General features: G+C 42.7%; 1 long non-coding RNA gene and 1 other non-coding gene across 2 annotated transcripts in view; both read right to left on the bottom strand.

Annotated features, from left to right (window-relative positions):
- Nucleotides 1-2,318: 2,318 nt before the first annotated feature.
- LOC116069801 overlaps nucleotides 2,319-23,151 on the bottom strand; it is a 52,442-nt gene continuing 31,609 nt past the window's right edge. Inside the window, exon 3 of the long non-coding RNA XR_004110145.1 lies at nucleotides 2,319-2,956. This is a non-coding gene — a long non-coding RNA (uncharacterized LOC116069801). The remainder of the gene's footprint in view (nucleotides 2,957-23,151) is intronic.
- LOC116071770 lies at nucleotides 6,632-6,776 on the bottom strand. The gene has a single exon (XR_004111137.1). It is a non-coding gene; the product is annotated as a small nucleolar RNA SNORA48 (small nucleolar RNA).

Genomic DNA, 23,151 nt, shown 5'->3' with positions numbered 1-23,151 from the left:
GGCTGGCCTTGACTCAGAGATCTTCCTGTCTCTGCCTTTGGAATGGAATGCTAGGATTAAAAAGGCATGCATCACCACACCCAGCTCTTAAGATTTATGTTTATCTTTAGCTATGTGCATATGCTGTGTTGAGGAACTGGAGAGTGCAGTGCCTATGGAGGTCAGAGGTATACAGGAAGCCCCTGCGGCTGGTGTTACAGGTAGTGCAAGCCACCCAATGTGGTTTGGAACCAAACCTGATCTACAAGAGCAGTGTGTGTTGTCTCTGCAGCTCCCTTCCCCTAACTCTTAGGTGGGTTCTTCAGCTGTTTCTAGAGACCAAAGAAAAACAAGGTAGATTGATAGCAAGAGAAAAACATATAGATTTTAACTTCACATGCACCCAGGGGACTCACATAAGGCTGTGAAAATACAAAGAAACAAGAGCAAGATGATTTTACATTTTTTTTTTTGCATAAAGACCTACACATTCGTGAATGGATCTTGCTAGAACATGCATGGGGGCCTGGAACCTGTAAATTAACCAGATCAGATTAAAGTTACTCCAGAGAATTTGTTCAGCACCAACTCCCAGTTTCAGTGATATGGGCTACTCTCTGGTTCTGGGACATGGGGAGGAGGCGCCTCTCTAAAAGACACCGTCATGGTCAGCTACTTGCAGGAAGAGACAGGGCGCATGGTCCTTCTGTCACTATGGTTTCTTCTTTTTGAAAGAATCCATGTACCTCATGGACACATACTGAGCTGAGACAACCCTCATCTCCTTCACACAGCACAATCATTGTTGTGCTTTTGCGATGCTAGGGAAGAAGCCAAGACTGTGTGTGGGCTGAGCACTGCTCCACCAGCAAGCTACACACAACCCTCGTGACAACTTTAACAGTCACTCTGTGAAGTCAGGGAGGCACAGGGGAATAGTGTTTCCAGTTTACAGAGAACACTGAAGGTAAGAGATAGATGCTTCAGCTACCTACTGCAGGAACCTAGAGCCCCCGTGAACCAAAGGCTTGAAGTCCACACTTCAGTTGTCAGCCAGACAGTGGCTCAGAGACGGGGGATGTGGCTCAAATGAGGGCCCTGGAACCTTACCTCCTGGCACCGTGGGCGCCACTCCAAAGAGGACTATAACCAACATTTTAGTATAAAACAGACTTGCTGTTAAATGATTTTACTGAATCTTAAGCTGGTACAAGTGCTCTGAGAATGCTTGTGAAGACATGTGAATATTCAACGTGTGATGTTTTCAGCATAATGATAGGTTTCTTGAGGCTCAGTATCATTGTATAAATCTAATTTGAAGGCATAAATTCTAAGTGAAATAATCCACTACCACCCCTAAAAATAATGGTACTTAGAACGCAGAAGCAGAAAGATTGCTACAACCTTGAGACCAGCCTGTTCTGCATAGAAAGTTCCAGGCCAGTATGGGTTACATAGTGAAAAAGAACAGAGGGAGACGTGACATTTATGATTTCACTTACATGAAAGGAGGATAAGGATTTATTGTTTTCTTTTTGTTTTTAAAGGTGTGTGTGTGTGTGTGTGTGCGTGTGTGTACGTGTGTGTGTTGGGTTTGTTTACAGGAATATATTGCTGGCAGCTGCCAGAAGAGTGTTGGATCCCCTGGAGCTGGAGTTACGGGGAGTTGTGACCACTCTGACATGGGTGCTGGGAACTGAACCAAGGTCCTCTGACCAGTAGCTAACCACTGAACCATCCTCTAGACCTGTGAGTTTTGTTTACTCGGTGCAGAATTCTGCTTGGGCAAATGAAGCTATCTGGGGAGATGGGTGGTGGTGGCAGCTGTGTAGCAATGAGAATGCTAATGCCACAAATTTCAAGATGGCAACTTGCACGTTTTGCGTTCATAATGTAAAAATGATCATTATATATTGCATCATGGAATGAACACAGGTGAACAAAGATTCACATTCTGCTGAAACGATTGGCACCCGAGAGAGCCATTCTGCAGAGCAGCTTGGCAATATATATTGAAGTCTTAAAAACACTAAAAGCTTTTGACCAACAAACCAGACCCAAGGAGTTTATCTTATGAAAATAATTAGCTAGTATTATAGGAATATTTACTTCTGTAATGCCTATGATAAGAGCTCCTATTGACCTGTGTCTAAAAATGGAGGGTTTTCAGACATATTGATATATTTATGATATGTTATGATATAACATAAGATATATTTAGACATATTGATATGTTTGTGTTTATTTAGTACTAAATATACTAGAGTAATGTGATCATTAATATAGATCTACAAAACATTATGCATAGTGCAATCCGATTTAGTAACTATCTTGTGCTCACTTACAGATCATACACACTTGTAGCTATAAGCTAGATGTGGGTGAGATCATTTCTTTGGTTCATCATCAGCATCTATCCAGAGTGAAGGGATGCTTGTTTATGACTCCCAAGAAGGAAGCAAAGAGCCTCCCATATTTAAACAGCAAGTGCAAAGACTCCTGGTGGAAAAGCAGATAGAGTCTGCCTATGTGTTTAAAGGCCTTGAGAATTACAGAATCTAGCACTAGGAATTCTTCCAGTGATGTAGCATAAAGACAAGAACACTGGACTAGAAATTAGCATCTTAGATCGGAGTCCTAAGTCTGTTGCTAGCTCGCCTTCCTCCTACCCCCTTGAGTAAGTCAATTCAACTCCCTGGGACTCCATTTCTTCATATGTCAAAAGGAAGCAATGATCTCTAGCCATCCATCTTTGGTATGGCTCAAAATAAGATGAAAATATGAGACAGTCTTTAAAATGTGAGGTTCTCTTCAAGGATGAGAAGAGTCACAGAAAGGCTAGGTAGACTGGCCTTCTCCTGGTAGCCTTTATCTCTTTCTTCATTTCTCGTTTCCTGGTGTTATGAGAATAGCCTCTCTTCCTCATTTCCAGCTATGAACAATCCAAGCTCTGACTGAAGCCCAAAGTCTTGGTGACCTGTGGGTAGAGGAGATGAAAGGGAATTAGTTCTTTTACTCCTGCCTTTACCAAGGCCCTTAACATCAACCTTAATTGTCTAATGAATTTGAGCTTTCAGAAGGCAGTCTGCAGAGAAGTACTTAAAGGAAAATATTAAGCAAGGACATCAGTTGTCCTAAAAGTAAGGAGAGAAGGTAGCTTGAGTACCCCCAAAATGCTTTGGAGCTCATTTGACAGGCCATGTTTTATAAAACAGGGTGCATGAGAGGGATTGTCTTTGGAAACCCCTTACAAATGCCCATAGGACCTGGAGGTGGCTCAAAGCTCTGTGGGTTTTTGACAATGTGGGCATGGGGTGAGGGATTTAGTGTTGGTAACATCAGGACAAGGCCAAAGTGATGGAGCAAAGGAAGAAAGTATACAGAATAACAATGTGCGCGTGCAGGAAAGAGAGAAAATCAATTTCAGGACATTGCACCAAAACTTCCCCTTAGGCCAAGACAATGATTATCTGAGATGCATTAAAGGAATAGTAAAAGAGCTATCATGAACCTGTCATTTGCTATCTATCATTTATTGAGCACATCAGTAATTGCTTGATAAACATTATCTCTTATAGTCCCCACAGCACCCTGGGACATAGGAGTAAGCCTTATTACATAATGACTTTGATCAGAGGCCCAGAAACCACGTGCTCATTCATCAGAAGGCTCATAACTCAGGAGATAGTCTGAGCCACTCCATGATACTCCAGTTCTTAGATAAGGAAATTGGCCCAGGTCATGTAATTACTGAAGGCAGGACTAGAATTTGAACCATTGCACTTGGAATCCCCAGAGAGAGTGTCCGACAGGGCAGAGAAGGAAACAAAAGCCATCCCCTAGGAAGACATTCAAAGCCTTGGCTTCCAGTCCAGCTCCACCCCGATTCAGAGTCACCAGACAAGTCCTCTCCCCTCTCTAGTCACTGCCCTTCTTGAACCATGTGCTTCTCAGGACCCGTCTCCACCACCATCATCCCTATGATCATCCTTAGTCTGTGAGCCTCTGTCATCCTCCCAGGGTCCTGAAGCACACAATCAGTCCCTATTCCCACACTGCCTGTTGTGCCAGGCTTAAGTGTTGACTGGAGCCCAAGGTCTGTAGGTAGAGTGGCCAACTGGAGACTCTAGAAAATTCTGTTCAGAGCCCATGAGCCTTATTACATAATGACTCCAGTATTATCCGAGGTCAAGGGAACTTATATTTTCACTCTTCAGAAGGCTCATATTTCAAGAGATAGCATAAGTCACTCCAGGATACTTCCACTAGAGAAAAAAAGCTGTTTAAGGAAGAAGGTGTGTAGACCTGTTGTCTGACTCCCAGATCACCCGGTTACAGTAATCTCAGCTCCATGGCGACTTCAGAACATCTCAGAGCTGAAGCCTTACAAGCCAGCTTCTAAATACAGAAAGCAGCTGGTCTCTCCAGATCTGCTCAACCTGAAACTAGAGTTGCTTAAACGTGAGCTCTGAAAAAGCCTCCAGAGACAGGACAGCTCATTCCCTGCCTGCTGTAAATGGAAGCTGAGGCCAAGTGGAGCCACAGGACTCAGCTGGAACTAGAACTTAAGGTTCTGACTTTAAGCTACATCTGAGTCTTGCTCTTTCCCTGTTGCAGTAAATCTCCAACTCAAATAAGCCCAGTCAAAGAAAACACAACTCAATTAATATGAATACAAGCTTTACATCTAGACTGGGCAGATCTACCACTACACCACCATCTTCCCCATCTATGAGATCCCTTATAACTTGTGGTTTCTCCAGGCCACGTGCTTCTCCTCCATTCTCCTTCCACTCTCTCCTCTCTTCCATCCACCTCTCTCTTCCCTTGTCCTCCGTCTCCCCCAAACTCTTCTGCTCCACCTTCTCTTCTACTGCCCAATCACCAGCTCTAGCCTTTATTTTACAAGTTAAGGTGAGGAGCAAGTTCACAAGACACCTGTATACAGTGATTCATTCCTCATCTATAGCCCCTCCCGGGAAAGTGGAATTAACATCAAAATACAAGACCAGGGCTATTCACAACACTTCCCCATCACTCCCCACCACAGAACTTCTTCAAGGTTTCCCTCTTTGAACTACCACCTCAAACGCTCTCTACCCTGGATCAGGCCACCACACATTTCCATGGATTATTGCAAGGTGGTCTCCCCCTCTTCTTAGTCTTTATTTTCTTAAACCATGCACGGTATCACTCTCTGACCCAAAACTTTTTTGCATCTACCAAAGAAAACCCAAAGACCTCAGTCAAAGTTTTCTATCACCTGCATCACATCATGCACCCCAGTCTCACTCATCTCCCCATCCCGCCATTTCTACCTTTTGCCCTTGCAACCTCCCCACAAAATGCACACACACACACACACACAAGCATAGAAAATGGCTCATCTTGGAAGCTGTAGTGTGTCACAGTATGACCCACAATATATTCCTCTGTCCACACATCCTCACTTGCAAATGTTCATTGTAATGAGTCAATGGTCTGGTTTGAGACTTCTGGCTCCTGTGACATCATCAATATCAGATCCTCATCAGGACTCCTCCAGGTTATCTTATTGCTGCCCCATGTCGTGGAGATCCTGCAGCTTTGGATCTGCAGAATTTTAAGACCTTTCACGAGCCCCAATCATTTTCTCATATAGGTGATATAGATTTTGCCATGGACCAACTCAGAGCACTAGATCTGGGCCTGGATGGTAGCTGTGCTGGTCAGCAAGCCAGTTCTCCTTTATCCACACCACCAGAGTGAGATCTCCAGCGCTGCTCCAGCTAGGCCACCCAGTGCTGCCAGGAATCAGGGTCAGCTCTCCCATGCTCATGCCCTAAGGGCTGGCTCACCTACACCCATGCTCCACAGTGCTGCCCAGGCGAAGTACAGGGTCCACTCTCCTGAGTGCTACAGCCAGTTGAGGGGAGAGGGATAACTATCCTGTGCTCATAGCCCTGTGGGCAGCTTTCCTGACTGCTGGTGGTGGCACAGTGAGGGGCAGGGGGGGCATCTTGTCTGTGCCGAAGCCACTCCACAGTAGTTGAGTGACAGGGTCAGCTCTCTCACTCACACCCTTAGGGCCTGCTCAACCACATCCCCACTACCAGGGCCGGCTCCACTATGCTGCCTGGGCAAAGCACGGAGGCTGCTTTCTCTAAGGCTGTCTCTGGTGAGAGGTGGAGCCAGCTTTCCTGTTCTGCACAACTTCTGGACACCCATGTGGTCCCTGATGACTGTCCCAACCAGGGTAGTCCCTATGTTCTAATGTGAGGCACAGACATTGACCCCTGTCCCTGCATAGCCAGGGACCCAGACATGCCTCTCAGCAGCAGCTTGAGCTGGGACTTCACCATGGCTCCAGGTTGCAGGTCACAAACAATAGGCTCCTCCTCTCCATGCTGAGTCTCCAGTTCCAGCTCTCTTCATAATGCTCAAGCTGATCCACTTCTCTTTCTCGCCCATCTGGCCACCACATACTTGCATGTAATGGTGGCTCCCACTGCAGGCTGGCAATGCGGTTGCCAGGCTCCTGGGTGACATCCTCTGGCAAGTGGGTAGCTAAGGCCCACATGACCCATGAGCCAGAAGGCATCTGGCTCTATCTCTCTATCTCAGAAGGCATCTCTATCTCTCTTCTTCTTCCTGGGTTTGATTTTAATTAATTCTAAGAGTCCTAGGCCTAAGACAGCTTTTGGCCACCAAGCCAGGCACCAAGCTAGGATGAACAAAGGACTGCATCTGCTCTGCCCCTGACTCATGGAAGAGCAACTCCACTAACAGAGTGTCTCTTAGCCCATTGCCAGGTGGCTTATTAACTCTTCTAAGACTCAGGCTTTCTCCTCTGCAAAATAAGAATAAGAGTGCCCATCTTACAAACACATCACTGTAGCTTGGAATACCATGGTACACAATGCCTGATGTTTAGTGTTTGCCATTAGGGGGGCAATATTGATAAACGAATCTCATATTATGTCCCTGGACCTGTGAAGAATGCTTGGGATATAAAATAAATAAGTAAAAATTAGTTCATATCTCTAAAGACTAACAGAGACAGACAAAAAGGAAGCAGTTGCCCTGCGTGTCGATGCTAAGTGATAAGTACTTAGAGAAAGACATCCGCCAGGCACTCTGAAGCCTCTAGACATTAAGCCAGAGGGAGGCTCTGCGGAAGAAGAGAGGATGCCCCGTGAAAGTATGACATGAGCCACATTTGAAAACACCAGTGATGATTATCTGGAAGGGATAATTGGGACAGACCGACAGAAGGCACAGCACAAGATGACAGAGAAGCAGGTTGAAACATCACTATACCCTACAAGCAACAAGTGTTCAATAAGTATTCATTGGAAGAAAGGCAGCCAGGGTGGATGGAGATCAGAGCCATGGGGTTCTCTGCTGTATCCATGGCTGTGACCTGGGGCAGATCTGAGCCCTACCCAGGCTATGTCCTCACGTAAGCTGTGAGGGCTGATCCTAATTCCAGGATTCTGAGACATGAAAAACAATACTAGGCTTTTGGATTGGTCTTTATTCCTCCTTCAGAGAGACCTGTTTCTGCCTGTTTCAGGAGGAGACTGGCCTTCAGAGGCTGGCCTCACCCTCTGTAGGTTACACCAAATCTCTGAAGCAAGAAACACTAATCGCCTTACCAACACTGTCACACCCTCTCCCTGGGAACTTGGTTCCTTTGTCATACTTTTGTGTGGGATTGGTCCAGACTCTGATGACTTACCTGGCCTCAAACCCTACCCTCAGAACATCTTGCACAGAACAGGGGAAAGCAACACTCAAACGAAGCCTAAGCCACGTCAATGAGTACACACTTTGTTTTGGTGACCATAAACTTGGATTGCCTAATGAGAAACAAATTAGACCTAGAAGGAATCACTTGGGCAGCTGGGGAAATACAGCTCAATCAGTAAAATGCCTTGCCACACAAGCACAAGGAACTGACTTCAATCCCTAGCACCCACGTAAAAACCTGGTGATTCTTGTAATCCCATCGCTGGGCAGGCAGAGACAAGCAGTTCCCAGGGGATTGCTTGTCAGTCAGCTCAGTCTAATGACAGGAGCACGGTCCCAAAATAAAATCTCCTGTGTTATGCTAACTCATACTGTCACCTTCAGCTCATGGCAGTCCCTGACATCTTCACTGTCAATGGTGACATTAGGATGTTTAACACCCCCCCCCACACACACACACACATGCGTCCTTTTTAAAAACTAGAATCAGAGTAGGTAGCTTTTTAGAGACACTTTTTCCAGTTAGTAATATGCAGTTAACCTTCCTCTACGACATTTTTAGACATTTTTAAAGCTTTATTTATTTATTTATTTATTTATTTATTTATTTATTTATTATGTATATATAAATGCACACACATGTCACACCACACATGTGGACATCGAAGGCCAAGTTTTAGAAGTTGGTTCTCTCCTTCCACCTGTGGGTCCTAGGGCTTGAACTCAGATGGTCAGGCTCAGCAGCAAGTACTTTGCCCCCACTGAGTCTCCTCTATAAATTCTCTTGGATTGATAGACCATTCCCTTTTATCCTTAGGTAATAGTTATTTTATAGATCTATTAGCTTGCCCATTTACCTATTACAAGGTGGTGTGTTGGTTATTCCCAGCTTTTAGCTGCTACAGACATTCAATTCACTCTTGTGTCAGCCGTTCAACTCACTCAAATAACTATGTAGTCATGTGCTTGCTAGGTAGGTCATATGACGAGACCGTGTCTCACTTAGTAAGAAGCTGTTAAACTGTGGTCTAAAGTAGCTGTGACATTTGCAAGAGCTGAAGATATAGTTTAATGATGCAGAGCTTGCCTGGCATGTGCAAGGCCCCGGACTCAATCACCAGCAGCTCAAAATGGCTGTGATATTTTGCAGTCCCCCAGCAAAAGAGACTTTCTATTGCTCAGCCCTCTTGCTAGCATTGAGTGTTATATGTTAGTTTTTCTTTTCTTAATTTTTTATTTTTTATTTTTATTTTATGTGTATTGTAGCTGTACAGATGGCCGTGAGCCATCATATGTGTGGCTGCTGGGAACTGAACTCAGGACCTCTGCCGGCCCTGCTCGCTCTGGCCCCGCTTGCTCTGACCCGCATGCTCCGGCTACAGTAATATACTGTAGCTGTCTTCAGACGCACCAGAAGAGGACATCAGATCTCATTATGGGTGGTTGTGAGCCACCATGTGGTTGCTAGGATCTGAACTCAGGACCTTCCAAAGAGCAGTCAGTGCTCTTACCCTCTGAGCCATCTCACCAGCCCAGTTTCTTTTTTTTTAAAGAATTTTCTTTAAGACTAACTTATGTCTTTGTAAAGATTTATTTTATTTATATTATATATATACACACATATACATATATAAATATGTATATATGTGCACATGTGTGAAGGTAGCCAAGGAGGCCAGAGAGGCTATTAGATCCCTTGAGCTGGCTGGAGTTGTAAGTAGTGTGAGACACCTGCCATTGATGCTAAGAACTAGAGTTGGGCCCTCTGCTTTTATCAGAACTTATACGACTAAACACTATAAAGGAATGGATTTGCTGTATGTAAATTTTAAACTATAACAAAATCTCTGTGGCCTAAAATAAAGCAACTTAATAAACAACTATGTCCTTACCACTTAATAAAAGAGCAATTCCCAAGGTAGTTTTAACATGAACTCAAACATTACTACCAAGGGAGTTACAGTCTCCCATGTAGAGAAAGAGAGCTAGACAGAGATGGATAGATGGGTAAATGGATGAAGGGATAAATGGTTAGACAGTAGGTAGGTAGTTGTGTAAGTAGGTAGGTAGTTATGTAGATAGATAGATAGATAGATAGATAGATAGATAGATAGATAGATAGATAGATAATTCCAGAGCAGAGGATAGGATGACCCAAAGTAGGGAAACATAGTATTATAAATAGATAAAGGGGAAACTATAATAGGAATAGTAAATGGGGGGGGAATGGGAGGGCAGAATAAAGGAGAAAGTATGAGGAAAGGCAACTAACACTAAAAGTCTTTTGAAAAGTCATAAGGAAATTTACTTCATAGAAGTGTCCTAAAATATATGCATATATGAAAGGAATTTAAATGGAGTCATCGTGTAATAGGGAAGACAATGCAACTTATGACACCAAGTCAAACCTTCAGTGCCAGGAATGGGTTATAGCTTGTTGACTTGTTGCCAAAGTGGCCCCACAGACTTCCTCCCAGAGATACCACAGGCTATTGCCAGAGCTGTTGGTTCCTCTCCACAACCTAGTAGTAAGGCTCTCTTGCTAAAAGTATCACCTATGTCATTAAACATGGAGAAATTAAGCTGGTGCCCAACTAGAAGCTGCATCCTATTGACTATGCATCCATTGGGTTAGAAGCTGTGCTCTACGCTACTGGAGGAGGAGATGTTATTATCATCCTGTGGCCTACAACAGCAAAAAGTCTCCAAGGTGTGGGGGTACAACAGTGGGACAGTGTTATGGCAGTAACCAACCACTTTTTAAAAATTGGACTTAAGGGCTGGAGAGATGGCTCAGTGGTTAAGAGCACTGACTGCTCTTCTAGAGGTCTTGGGTTCAATTACTAGAAACCACATGGTGACTCACAACCATCTGTAATGGGATCTGGTGCCCTCTTCTGGTGTGTAGGCATACATGAAGGCAGAACACTGTATATATAATAAATAAATACATCTTTTTTTTTTTAATGGGCTTAAGACCCATGGCATGAGATGGAACACATACCCAACACTGATAAAGTGGCCAAGAATGTGAGACTAGACTGGCCATGGTTCATAGAAGAAACCTTAGCACTATTATTTTGTTAAAGTAAAAGTGACTTATTGCCACACCCACAGATCAGTGCACCACTCGACCCTCAGCAAAGAAGCTTCCTCTTGCAGTAGATAGGAACTAATCAGAGATCCACAACTGGACAATGTGTAGAGAATGAGAGACTTTGGATGCGTGGCCCTAAGGCGGGGGAGGCTTTGTTAATCCCCTCCCCTCTTGGCTCAAGGAGCTACGTAGAAGGTAAGACAGAAGTATTGTAAGAGCCAGAAGTGCAGATGAGTCATCCAGACACAATGGGGATGATACACATATCAACTCACAGAGACTATGACAGCACACACAAGATCTCCTCAAATTCAAACCAAAGCCCCATCACTGAGAAGAAAGCCCCACGCCTAACCAAGAAGCTATTATCAACTGATGCCTATTGGAAAAGAAACAATCAGTTTTCTCCCATGGAGTACCATTGGCTCCGTATCCAGGAGAAATTGTCCAACACAAAACAGACTCCATGTTGTGTGTGTGTGGAGGCGGGGATTATTCAGTTTTGTTTGTTTATTTTGACTTTTATTTTTGTTTAGTTTGGAGATGTTGGCTTCTTTTTTTAAATTTAATTTTACTTTATTTTATTTTTCTTTATTAGATGTTTTCTTTATTTACATGTCATACAACATCTCCTTTTCCAGGTCCCCCTCCAAAAAAAAAGAAAAAAGAAAAAAAAAGAAAACAAAAACAAAAACAAACCCCTGTTCCCTCCCCCCACTCCTGCTCACCACACCACCTTCTCCTGCTTACTGGCCCTGGCATTCCCCTACACTGGGGCACAGAACCTTCACAGGGTCAAGGGCCTCTCCTCCCATTGATGACCAACTTGGCCATCCTCTACTATACTTATGCTGCTGGAACCATTAGTCCCACCATGTGTACGCTTTGGTTGGTGGTTTAGTCCCTGGGAGCTCTGTGGGTACTAGTTAGTTCACATTGTTGTTCCTCCTAAGGGGCTGCAAACCCTTCAGCTCCTTGGGTCCTTTCTCTAGCTCCTTCATTGGGGACCCTGTACTCAGTCCAAGATGTTGGCTTCTATGACTCAGTAACTGTGTGCCCTTGAACAAGTTGGGTCAGAAAGCTTCCATATTCTGGTGAGTGTCTACTCCCTCAAGCCACCAAGAGTTTATCACAGTCCCGATCTTCCAGTAGAATGGATAATGTAGTGTTTAATACAACCCCAGGTGTCTAGTGAACACAGTTAATGAAGTAACGCTAAAAGTCTTCCTTTGGCCTTACTTGCTGTTCTTCCAAATTGAAATCATTTGAGGATGACTAGTGAATTGTTGATGTTGTTATTGTTTCATTTTTGGTTCTGTTTTTCTGTATGTGTGGTGTTAGGCAGTTTTAGGTGTGTGCATATGTGTGTGTGTGTGTGTGTGTGTGTGTGTGTGTGTGTGTATGTGTGTGTTCAGATTGAGTAATAAGGTTCCTTGCATGTACATCCTGAACCTTGCAAGTTTGTTGAGTTCCCAAGAGTACAGAGGTCAGTGTAGACAGATGCCCTGGGAGGCACGTGTTCACAGCTGAATGAACATATACACGTGCATCTGTGTATATATAAAATAATTTTCCTCAGAACACTTTGTTGTCAATGAATCCATTCAAAGGTCATTTCTTATTACTTACCATAGTATCAAGCAAGTTAATAAGTGGTTAGATAATTAATTGCCCAAAGGGAAAATTTTTGCTTTCGTTGAAGTCTCTTATCTGACCCAAAGGTTGTTGATACTTGGAAACAATGTGATGACTGGCAGAAAGGTTCTGGTTTGTGGGTTTGCTGTGGATTGACAGGCTATACCTGTCAAAAGGTCTCCTGATGCTTAGTCTTCCTATTGGAGGAGGGAAGACTGGTGTTGAAGTGCCCTTTGTCTCCAGCCACCCTTCCTACTGCCCTTCCAGTTAGAATCTCTATAGCCTCTGAGAGGGATAACCTGGACTCTACGAGGCAGGACCCCACAGTTCCAACCAGTATCTGTAGCTAGCTCCACTTATCATACTGGGGTTCAAGGCATGGCCTGGAGCATAGTATGGTGGGTTCTTAAGAATACAGGCCCAGTATGTCTGGGCCAGCGCCCTGAGAAGACCTTGGGCACAAAACTCTGCAGCCAGTCCTACAACACCCAGAGGAAGCTCCACACCCAGGCTCTCTAACACCCCCAGGATCATAGGGTCTGAAGTGAGGAGGACACAACATCTGTTCCAACACCCAGAGTAACTGGGACCAGTGGGACCCAGGCACGCAGGAACTCCACCAGTCCAATGCCACGGGTTCCTTCCAGTCTGTCTTGGTCGGCACCCTGAGCAGACCTTGGGCACAAACTCTGCACAATACCCAGAGGAAGCTCTACTCCCAGGAGACCTAATGGGCTCAGAATCACAGGATCACAGGATCACAGGATCCCAAAATCATAGGATCACAGAGACAGCTTGACTCTGAGGAGTTCTGACACAACCAGGATCACAGAAAAGACAGGCTCCGGTTAGATTTAGCACTAAAGATAACCAGATGGGGGGGGGGGGCAAGCATAAGAACATAAACAACAAAAACCAAGGTTCCTTGGCATCATCAGAACCCAATTCTCCCAGCATAGCAAGTCCTGGACATACCATCACACCAGAAAAGCAAGATTCAGATCACTTCTCATGATGATTATAGAGGACTGTAAGGACATAAATAAGTCCCTTAAAGAAATACAGGAGAACACAGGTAAACAGCTAGAAGCCCTTAAAGAGAAAACACAAATTTCTTAAAGAACTACAGGAAAACACAATCAAACAGGTGAAGGAAATGGACAAAACCATCCAGGATCTAAAAATGAAACTAGAAACAATAAAAAATCACAAAGGGAGACAACCCTGGAGTTAGAAAACCTAGGAAAGAGAACAGGAGTCATAGATGCAAGCAGCACCAACAGAATACAAGAGATAGAAGAGAGAATCTCAGGGGCAGAAGATACCATAGAAAACATTGACACAACAGTCAAAGAAAATGGAAAAAGCAAAAAGCTCCTAATCTAAAAGATCCAGGAAATCCAGGACACAATGAGGAAACCAAACCTAAGGATAATAGGTATGGAAGAGAGTGAAGGCTCCCAACTTACAGGGACAGTAAATATCTTCAATAAAATTATAGAAGAAAACTTCCCTAACCTAAAGAAAGAGATTCCCATGAACATACAAGAAGCCTACAGAACTCTAAATAGACGGGACCAGAAAAGAAATTCCTCCCGTCACATAATAATCAAAACACCAAATGCACTAAACAAAGAAAGAATTTTAAAAGCAGTAAGGGAAAAAAGGCAAGTAACATATAAAGGCAGGTCTATCAGAATTACACCAGACTTCTCACCAGAGACTATGAAAGCTAGAAGATCCTGGGCAGATGTCATATAGACCCCAAGAGAACACAAATGCCAGCCCAGGCTACTATAAAACTCTCAATTACCATAGATGGAGAAAACAAGATATTCCATGACAAAATCAAATTTATACAATATCTTTCCATGAATACAGCCCTACAAAGGACAACAGAGGGAAAACACCAACATAAGGAGCAAAAGTACACCCTAGAAGAAGCAAGAAAGTAATCTTTCAACAAATCACACAAACCTAATTCCACCTCTAACAACAAAAATAACAAGTAACAATTACTTTTCCTTAATATCTCTTAATATGAAAATTAATATTACCAACATGTCTTAATCGATTGAAATTCAAAAATATGAGGAGTTAGAAATTTGTTGGTGGGCTGCAGAGATGGCTCATCGGGTAAGAGCACCGACTGCTCTTCTGAAGGTCCTAAGTTCAAATCCCAGCAACCACATGGTGGCTCACAACCACCTGTAATGAGATCTGACACCCTCTTCTGGTGTGTCTGAAGACAGCTACAGTGTATTTACATATAATAAATGAATAAATCTTTTTTTAAAAAAGAAATTTGTTGGCTGTCATCCAGTGGTCTCTCTAATTTGGTAATTGGAGAAATAAGTCCAATATTGTACAATCCATATATGCTTTCTGCTTGTTTGTACTTGACAGTGTCTTGCTGTGTACAACATAAGGGTCTTGAAATTTTGCTTCTCCTGTCTCAGCCTCTCTATAAGCAGGATTGCTTATCTAATGTTTTTACACTTTACTATGGTTTTCAGAACAGCTTAGATATTTCAAAATTATTTATAGAGCCAAAAGAAACATAGACAACTAATTTGGGGGAGTGGCTTGTAAAAGAAGAACAAAGAGTGAGACTGAATGCTTTGCTTGATATTTATAACTATTGTATCACTTTTGAAGAAGATGACTTTATAAGATACTCTTCTCTGAGATAAATTCTTTTTGAAATCATCACAGCCAATGAACCAGATTCTTACCCTCATCTAATGTCTGTGCCACCCTCTAAGCAAACCATTGTTCATTGAAACAGTTGGTGAATGATTTCATGGATAGACCATCTTAAGACATACACCATTTCTTAAATGAATGTAACCTGTCCCCTGTGGGCTGAGAATGAAGACAATCACTCAAGTCAAATAGCTTTGACCATAGCAAGAAATCTGTATCCAAAAATTGTGCCTACAATTCATTCTTTGGTGCAGCAGAAAATTGTTCTTATTTTGGGTTTGTACCACAGTAAGAGCCAAAATTTTAAGCTCTACTAAAAACAAAACAAACAAACATAAAGACTTTATCTATTTATTCATTTAAAAAAACTAGTAGTGATGTATTATTTTAAAATATACAGTTAGTATGTTTGGAGTTATTTAAAATTTATATTGAGAAAAATGTATGTATTTTCAATATTGCTACAGACAAGCATCTACATAAGACTGTTCAACTGATTGTTGTTTTATATCAAACAACTTTTGTAATACTCATTTTTATTGTTACAGCATTTTATAAATTTTAAAGAATATGACAAAATTAAAAAACGAAAGGTTGCAGGGCAGTGGTGGCACACGCCTTTAATCCCAGCACTTGGGAGGCAGAGGCAGGTGGATTTCTGAGTTCGAGGCCAGCCTGGTCTACAAAGTGAGTTCCAGGACAGCCAGGAGCCAGGGCTACTCAGAGAAACCCTGTCTCGAAAAACCAAAAAAAAAAAAAAAAAAAAAAAAAAAAAAAAAAAAGAATACAGGTATTAAAGTTGAACACACCTAAGCTTGACTCCCAGTGTCTGTGCCTCCCAACCTTTGTTCTGAGCCTCTCTTCCCTCAACAATGGATCATGGAGTGTTTTTAGATAAAATTCTTATCTAAGTTATTTTGAAGATTGCATTTTCACTGAAAGCCAGTTGTAGTGACATTTGCCAACAGCCCTACTTTGTAGACTGGGGCAAGAGGATCAGAGCCTGAGATATAATGAGCTAGCCTCAAAAGAAAAAGTTGAGGAATGGAGATGTGGCCCAGTTGACAGAGTGACTGATTGCTTAGCAGACATAAAGCCCTGGGTTCAAGTCCTCACATTACATAAAGCCGGTGTGGCATTGTACACCTATAGTCCCATCACTTTGAGGTGGGAGGGTAAAAGCAGATGGTCCAAAGTTCAAGGTTATCCTCAACTATATAGTAAACCCAAGACTGGTATATATAATCTCATCCCCCAAAAACCCTTACATTGGTTTCACATAGCCTAGTAGGATAGTACATGCCTATAATCTCAGGAATCAGAAGGGAGAGTGAGCTTTGAGGGCAGCTTGGTATTCATACTGAAATCCAGGCTAGCCAAGGGTAGATAATGACAGAAAGAAGAAATGAAAGAAGGAAGGAAGGAAAAAGAAAGGAGGGAAGGAAGGCTCTTTGCATATTTCTTGGCATATTTAATAAATAGTTGCAATAGCCAATATTTATTGAATACTTATCTATGCCTGCCTATCAGGCATCCTTGTCAATTAGCACTCACAAAATAAACTGACAGACACAATTATTAGTCCCATTGTACAGATAAGAGATTCTTACCCAAGACTGCAGTCAGTAAGAAGGGAACTGTGCCCAGGCATTTACACTATCATTAATACTTTTATTATCGACAAAGATCATCACAAAGAAAAGATCCTAGAGCCTCACTCAACTATGGAAGGAGATGTTGTGCCTCCGTGTCCCTTCTAATCGCCGTAATGTAAACATGGCTCCTTTTCCCCAGACTTGCTGCTGAATTTTAGCCACCACTTGGTTATTAATTTGATGTTCATCGACCATTCCCTATGTGCCAAGCACTGGGGTTGGCCTGGATTGTACAGTCCTGAAAAAACAGTCAAGGTTTCCACATTGCTGAGGTGAGAAGGGAGAGGAGCCAGGCACACAGAAACCACAGGAAAGAGAACAAAGGGGGCCCTACAACAGAAATGAACTTGACTGACATCATCTAAGAAGGGTCAGAGAGTGCAGCTGGAACAAACAGATGCCATGGCACGGTCCCTGGAACTCAAACCTGCCCCTCACAGACTGCCCCACACACCTCCCTGCATGGCATGCAGACCCCTGGAAAGTCCTACATTCCAAACCAGAAAGAAGCCCCCTTTCCTTCCACTACATAACCAAACACCCAGCTGCCCAAACTTAAGACTTCCTAAACACCTTTTTCTTTATTTTTATGGGTTTGAATCTAATGCCTCAGCTACACTCTACCACAGAACTACACCTACCTGCCCTAGTTTGGAGGCAGGATCATGCTAAATGCCCAGCTGACCTCAAAATCAATATGAACTAGCTCTCTAGCTGTGAACTTGACAACCTCCTGTCTCAGTCTCCCAAGAAGTTTGTATCACATCAGCCAGACATCATCTTGAACTTGTCCTCTGTGAGACCATGGTGCTGGCCCCGGTTTGAAACCTACCAGCCACCTAAGTTGTTAAATCGATGTCCTAACTGTCCTCCCTGTCTCCAGCCACTTCTGCTGCCCAAGAGCTCCTCTCACAGCCAACCCAGGAACACTACAATGGTGGTACACATCTCTAACTTCAGAACTCAGAAAGCCTACCCAGGAAGATTGAAAGTCAAAAGGCAGCCTTGAATATGGAACCTCCAGCCTATAACTGTATCACTGTGAATGCTACAGATTTTACCATAACCCCACCTTGTCTCAAGAAAAAAAAAGTTAAATAACCCCTTCAAAGCTAGGACCCTCATAGATCCTTTTCAGTTTTAGAATAAAGCCTCAATCCTTTGGCTCGGCATATGTCATCCTTCATCATGAGATCAACCACCACCTTTTCAGCCTCTCTCTAATAGTCAAGTGTGACTCAGAGCACGAGCCATGCCCAATTATTCCTTCATCCCCACCAGGAAGAGCACAAGATAATCCCACTAAGAAGTCACGGAAAGCCTTGTAGAAGTAATGTCAAACAAAAGAGCACAGGCCGCCCCCGCCCCAGCCTTCCCTGACACCTGAGCAGCATCACCATTCTACCCCTAGTTCCCATAGCCCCTGATAGTTGCAACTGAGTGTTCAGTGCTCAACTTCAGCATAATAGGTCTTTAAATTGTTCCTTTGAATTGACAAAGATTTAGGAATCGGGCAACATCAGACCCAAGTACTCCAGTGGACAGGATGGATGTGAGGGAAGTTTTTACAAGCACAGGGCAGGATGTGCTGCCTGGGGTGCAAACTCTCTACTCATAGGTTAACTGCTGTTTGTTTCTTTGTTTTGAGACACAGTGTCATGTATCTCAATCTTGCTATGTAGTCAATCATGCCTTTAAACTTCTGACCCTCCTCCTTCACCTTCCCAGTGTTGGGGCAGACTGGGGGGGCTTCTGCATGCAGAACAGCAGTCGTTAAGTGAGCTTCATCTTCAGCCTCTAATCGTATTCACTATTCTTACATTGAGGATTAGTCTGGCTTGTTGTTGTCATTATTGTTGCTGGTGGTGGTGCTGGTGCTGCTAGTGGTCAAGTTGGCAAAAGCTTGAGTTATCTGAGAAGGGGAAACTTCATTGAGAAAAATGCCTCCATCAGATTGGCCTGGGGCTAGAGAGATAGCTCAGTGGTTAAGAGCACTGGTTGCCCTTGCAAACAACCTGATTTCGATTTTCGGAACCTACAAGGTGGTTCACAACCATCTGTAGTTCAGTTTCCAGGGATCCAGCAACCTTCTTCTGACTTCCATAGACATACAGTACACATATATGCATACAGGGAAAACATTTGTAAATAGAAAAACTAATAAATAAATCTTTTAAAAAATGATTGGCCTGTAAGCAAGCCTGTAGAGCATTTTCTTAATTAATGATTAATGTATGTGAACCTTTCTCTTAGGGGATGATGCCATTGGTAGGCAGGTGGTCCTGGATAGTAAAAGAAAACAGGCTGAGCAGTACATGAGGGGCAAGCCTATAAGCAACATTCTTGCGTAGTCTCTACTTCAGTCCCTACTTCCATGTGCCTGTCTTGAGTTCCCGCCTTAACTTCCCTCAGGGTGGAGTGTGACCTCTGAGTTGTAAGCTGAATAAGCCCTTTCCTCTCCAAGTTGCTTTTGGTCACAGTGTTTTATCCCAGCTAAGACAAGTAACTGTTTGCTAACACAGGAGCCTAGAGCATTAAAGTTGTCTCTGCCTTATGGCCAACAAGCTTAAAATATTTAAGCCATATCTGTAAACTCCTCAAATGTGTTTCTGTTTACTTGGTTATACGACTGTCTCCTCTGTAAGACTAGGCTTTGAATAGTCAAGTTCTGCCCTGTTGAGAGCTACTACTACACAACAGATGCTCAGTGTTTACTGAGTGGATTGGTGGATGAATGGATACGTGCATGCCTGGATGGGGAGAATGCAGGAATGGGTAAATAGATGCATTGATAGAGAGAGAATCTCTTGTGAACTGTATGGAAGCACCACCTGTCAATAAAAAGCCTATGGCCAATGAGCCAAGGCAGAAAATAAGAGGTGGAAGATCTGGGAGGGGATGAGGAAGATTCTGGGAAATAGATGCGAGAGATTTTTCCTGAACTCTGAAAGAGAGACATGGTCACATAAACCTAAGGAGAGAGAACTAGTCGTGTCAAAGACTTAAAATGGAATAAATGGGTTAATTAAGTTATGAGGAAAACAAACACAAGCTTATGGCCTAAGCATTTATTCACATATAATTAAGTCTCAGAGTTGTTAGTTCTAGGAACAAAGAAGCCAGGTGGAAAAGCATGAGGCTACACATAGATGAGTGGAAAGTTGATAAAGACAACACATGAGAAAAATCAATGAACTTAACAAAGACCAAATTAGTCTTATTAACGCACATTTATTTAGAGTTTACAAAATAACACGGAGGCCAAGAACTAACCAAAAACTTGTCTTACCATCTAGGAATGACAGGAGGTCAGCATTAAACAAAGTCCATGGAGATATTAAGAGCTCAAAACAAGGGTTCTTATGCAAGCTTCCCAGTCATGTGTCAACAGAGCAGAACTGGAAGCCTGTTAGTCCTGGAAACCCATTCAGACCAGCAGTCACCCAAAGTTCAAAGATAAGCAAGGCCATGGCACGCACTCCAAGAAGATACTCTGCTGTGTGGCTTTTCCTTGGAAATGTGAGCAAAGTATATTCACTCCAGATAGGGTCTAAAGACAGACCAAAGAAACAACTCCACCCAAGTCTCTTTTAGTAAACAAGAGAGTTTATTATGGTTACTCACAGGACCATGTTGACAGGTGAAAGTAGCACAAATGACACAAAGCCAGCTGCATCATCCAAAAGACCACCTCAATGTGAGTGACAGCTCACAAAAGCTATGTCCCTGGAGCTCCCAGCCCAACTTGCAGACAAGTTGACCAGTAGGAGAGTTTCCTCTTCCCCCACAGTGCTTTACTGCTGTTATCGTCTTGAGGACAGGCCTGTGAATCACATGTTTCAGGAACTTCCTGAGCCTTGTAAATTTTGTTTACTTCCTGGACCTTGCACAGTTCAGTTTCTTCCTGAATTTTATATGAACTTCTCTCTTAGCTCCAGGAGAAACTAATTCAATTAGGAGAAAATTGTCAGAGAGTTGGAGATATGGCTCAGTTGTTAAGAGCACTTACTGTTCTTACAGAAAACCTAGGTTTGGTTCCTAGCACTTACATAGTGGATCACAACTACCTGTAACTCCAGTTCTATGGGATAGGATGCCCTTTTCTTACATCTGTTGGTAGTGCAAGCAGAAGGTGCAATACACTCAGGTACACACACACATATATAAAATTAAGGGCTGGTGAGATGGCTCAGCAGGTAAAAGCACTGATTGCTCTTCCAAAGGTCATGAGTTCAGATCCCAGCAAATACATGGTGTCTCACAACCACCCATAATGAGATCTGATGCTACAGTGTACTTATAATAAAGAAAGGAAGGAAGGAAGGAAGGAAGGAAAGAAGAATAAATAAATCTAAAAATATAAAAAATAAAATTAAGTAAATGTTTTTAAATGAAAATAGTCAAAGGTGTGTTATAGGTTGGATTGTACTGTCCACCAAAACCATCATATATTAAAACAGTAAACCACTCAATTACTCAGAATGTGATGTTTGGAGATAGAATCATCTTAGAAGTGACCAAATGTTTAAAGGGTTGTAAGAGTAGGATCTAATCCAATATGAATGATGCCCTTATCAAAATGGGAAATCTGGACACACACAAGAAGAACATGAAAATATGCATCTATAAGCCAAGGATAAAGGGCTAGAGAACAGACCCTTCCCTCCAAGTCCTCAAACACACCTTGATTTCAGACATCGTATTTCCAGAACTGTGGAATAACATCTTATACTGCTTATGCCTCCCACTGGACATTCATTTTTCTTGGCAACCCTAGTGAGTTAATGGAAGCTCACCAGAGAAGTGCTTCTCAAGTAGTCATAGGACCAGCAGTAGCATCACCTGGGATTTACTCTACAGACAAGATATATGTACAAGTGAGAAAGTCTAGAGATGGGGCCCAGCAGCCTGTGTCCCAACAACCCAAGTGGTGCTTCAGATGCATAGTAAATAACTCTGTGTTAAAGCCGCTGTTGATGACTGACCCTCCCAAAGTCCATGTCTATTCAGAATCACAGAGTGTGACTTTGGAATTCTTAAGTGTAATTAGAAACAAGATCATTCAACAAGATGGCAGCTGCTCAGGTCCTTGTAATCAGAGAAGCAAGGACTCAGGGATAGAAAGAACACCATGCTATGGCAGTGGCAAAAGTCAGCATTCTTATACACAAGCTAAAAACCGCTAAGTATCTCCAGGGGCTGCCAGAAGCCAGGAAAGATGCCAGGAAGGGATCTACACAAGATCTTCAGCCACAGTAAGGCCAGCTCATCCTCCATTTAGACTTAGCTCCCCGAGCCATGAGCAAATACATTTCTGTTGTTTGGGGATTGGGGCATAGCTCATTGGAAAAGGGAACAATATTTCTATAGTTTAAGCCACTCAGTTTTGGGTAATCTGCTACAGCAAGTCTCAGAAATTAACCTATCCAATATAGGAGCCACAGGCACATATGGCTGTTAATTATTGAGTTATAAGTCACTGAATTAATTAAAATAAAATAAAATTGAAAATTTACCTCCTCATGCAAACCAGCCACATCTTTAGTGCTCAGTGTCATTGTGGGTGTAAGTTACTGTGCTGATGACCCAGCCACAGGACATTTCCATCAGAGCACAAAGCTCTGTAGGACACCACCACTCCAGAGAGGACTCTGTTCACCCCAACAAAGCATAGCCCTCTTTTGGACCACAAAGATGTTTTAAAGTGTTAAATAGTTGAAAAATTAAAACATCCATGAGACACAGGAAAGCAGGAGGGTTTGTTTATCAGTTTGGTTTGGTTTGTTAGACAAGACTTTTTCTTTTTCCATTGCCCAGGTCAGACTTTTGGGTTCAGATTGTCTTTTTGTCAGTGTTAGAGTTCCAAGCATGGACCCAGCAAGAGTAGATGATTTTAAAGCATGAAATAAATGTTCTGATCTTTATATGTAAAGAGTTGATCCAATTAAAATCTAATGTGCATTTCTGTTTGGGATAAAATGCTAGGGTAGCAGGAAAAAAACTAATTTCTCATCTTTATCAATATTCAAGTTATGTTTTTAAGAATGAAAATACTTTGTTTCTCACTTGCTTACAATGGATGATGGATATTCTATGCCATCTTTGGGAGAAAAAAAAACCCTATAATTTACAGTATTTCAACATTACAACTCAAAATGGCTAGAAGAAGCCAGGTGGTGGTCATCATGTACGTCTTTAATCCCAGCACTCAGGAAACAGAGATAGGCAGATCTCTGGGTTCACAGCCAATCTTGTCTATGGAACAACTTCCAGGACAGCCCAGGGGTATACAGGAAAACTCTGCCTCAAGAGAGAGAGAGAGAGAGAGAGAGAGAGAGAGAGAGAGAG

This window comes from Mastomys coucha, unplaced genomic scaffold (assembly GCF_008632895.1).
Source record: "Mastomys coucha isolate ucsf_1 unplaced genomic scaffold, UCSF_Mcou_1 pScaffold22, whole genome shotgun sequence".
Classification (NCBI taxonomy): domain Eukaryota; kingdom Metazoa; phylum Chordata; class Mammalia; order Rodentia; family Muridae; genus Mastomys; species Mastomys coucha.
The sequence above is the reverse complement of the archived record's forward strand: the minus strand, read 5'-3'. Positions and strand labels throughout refer to the sequence as shown.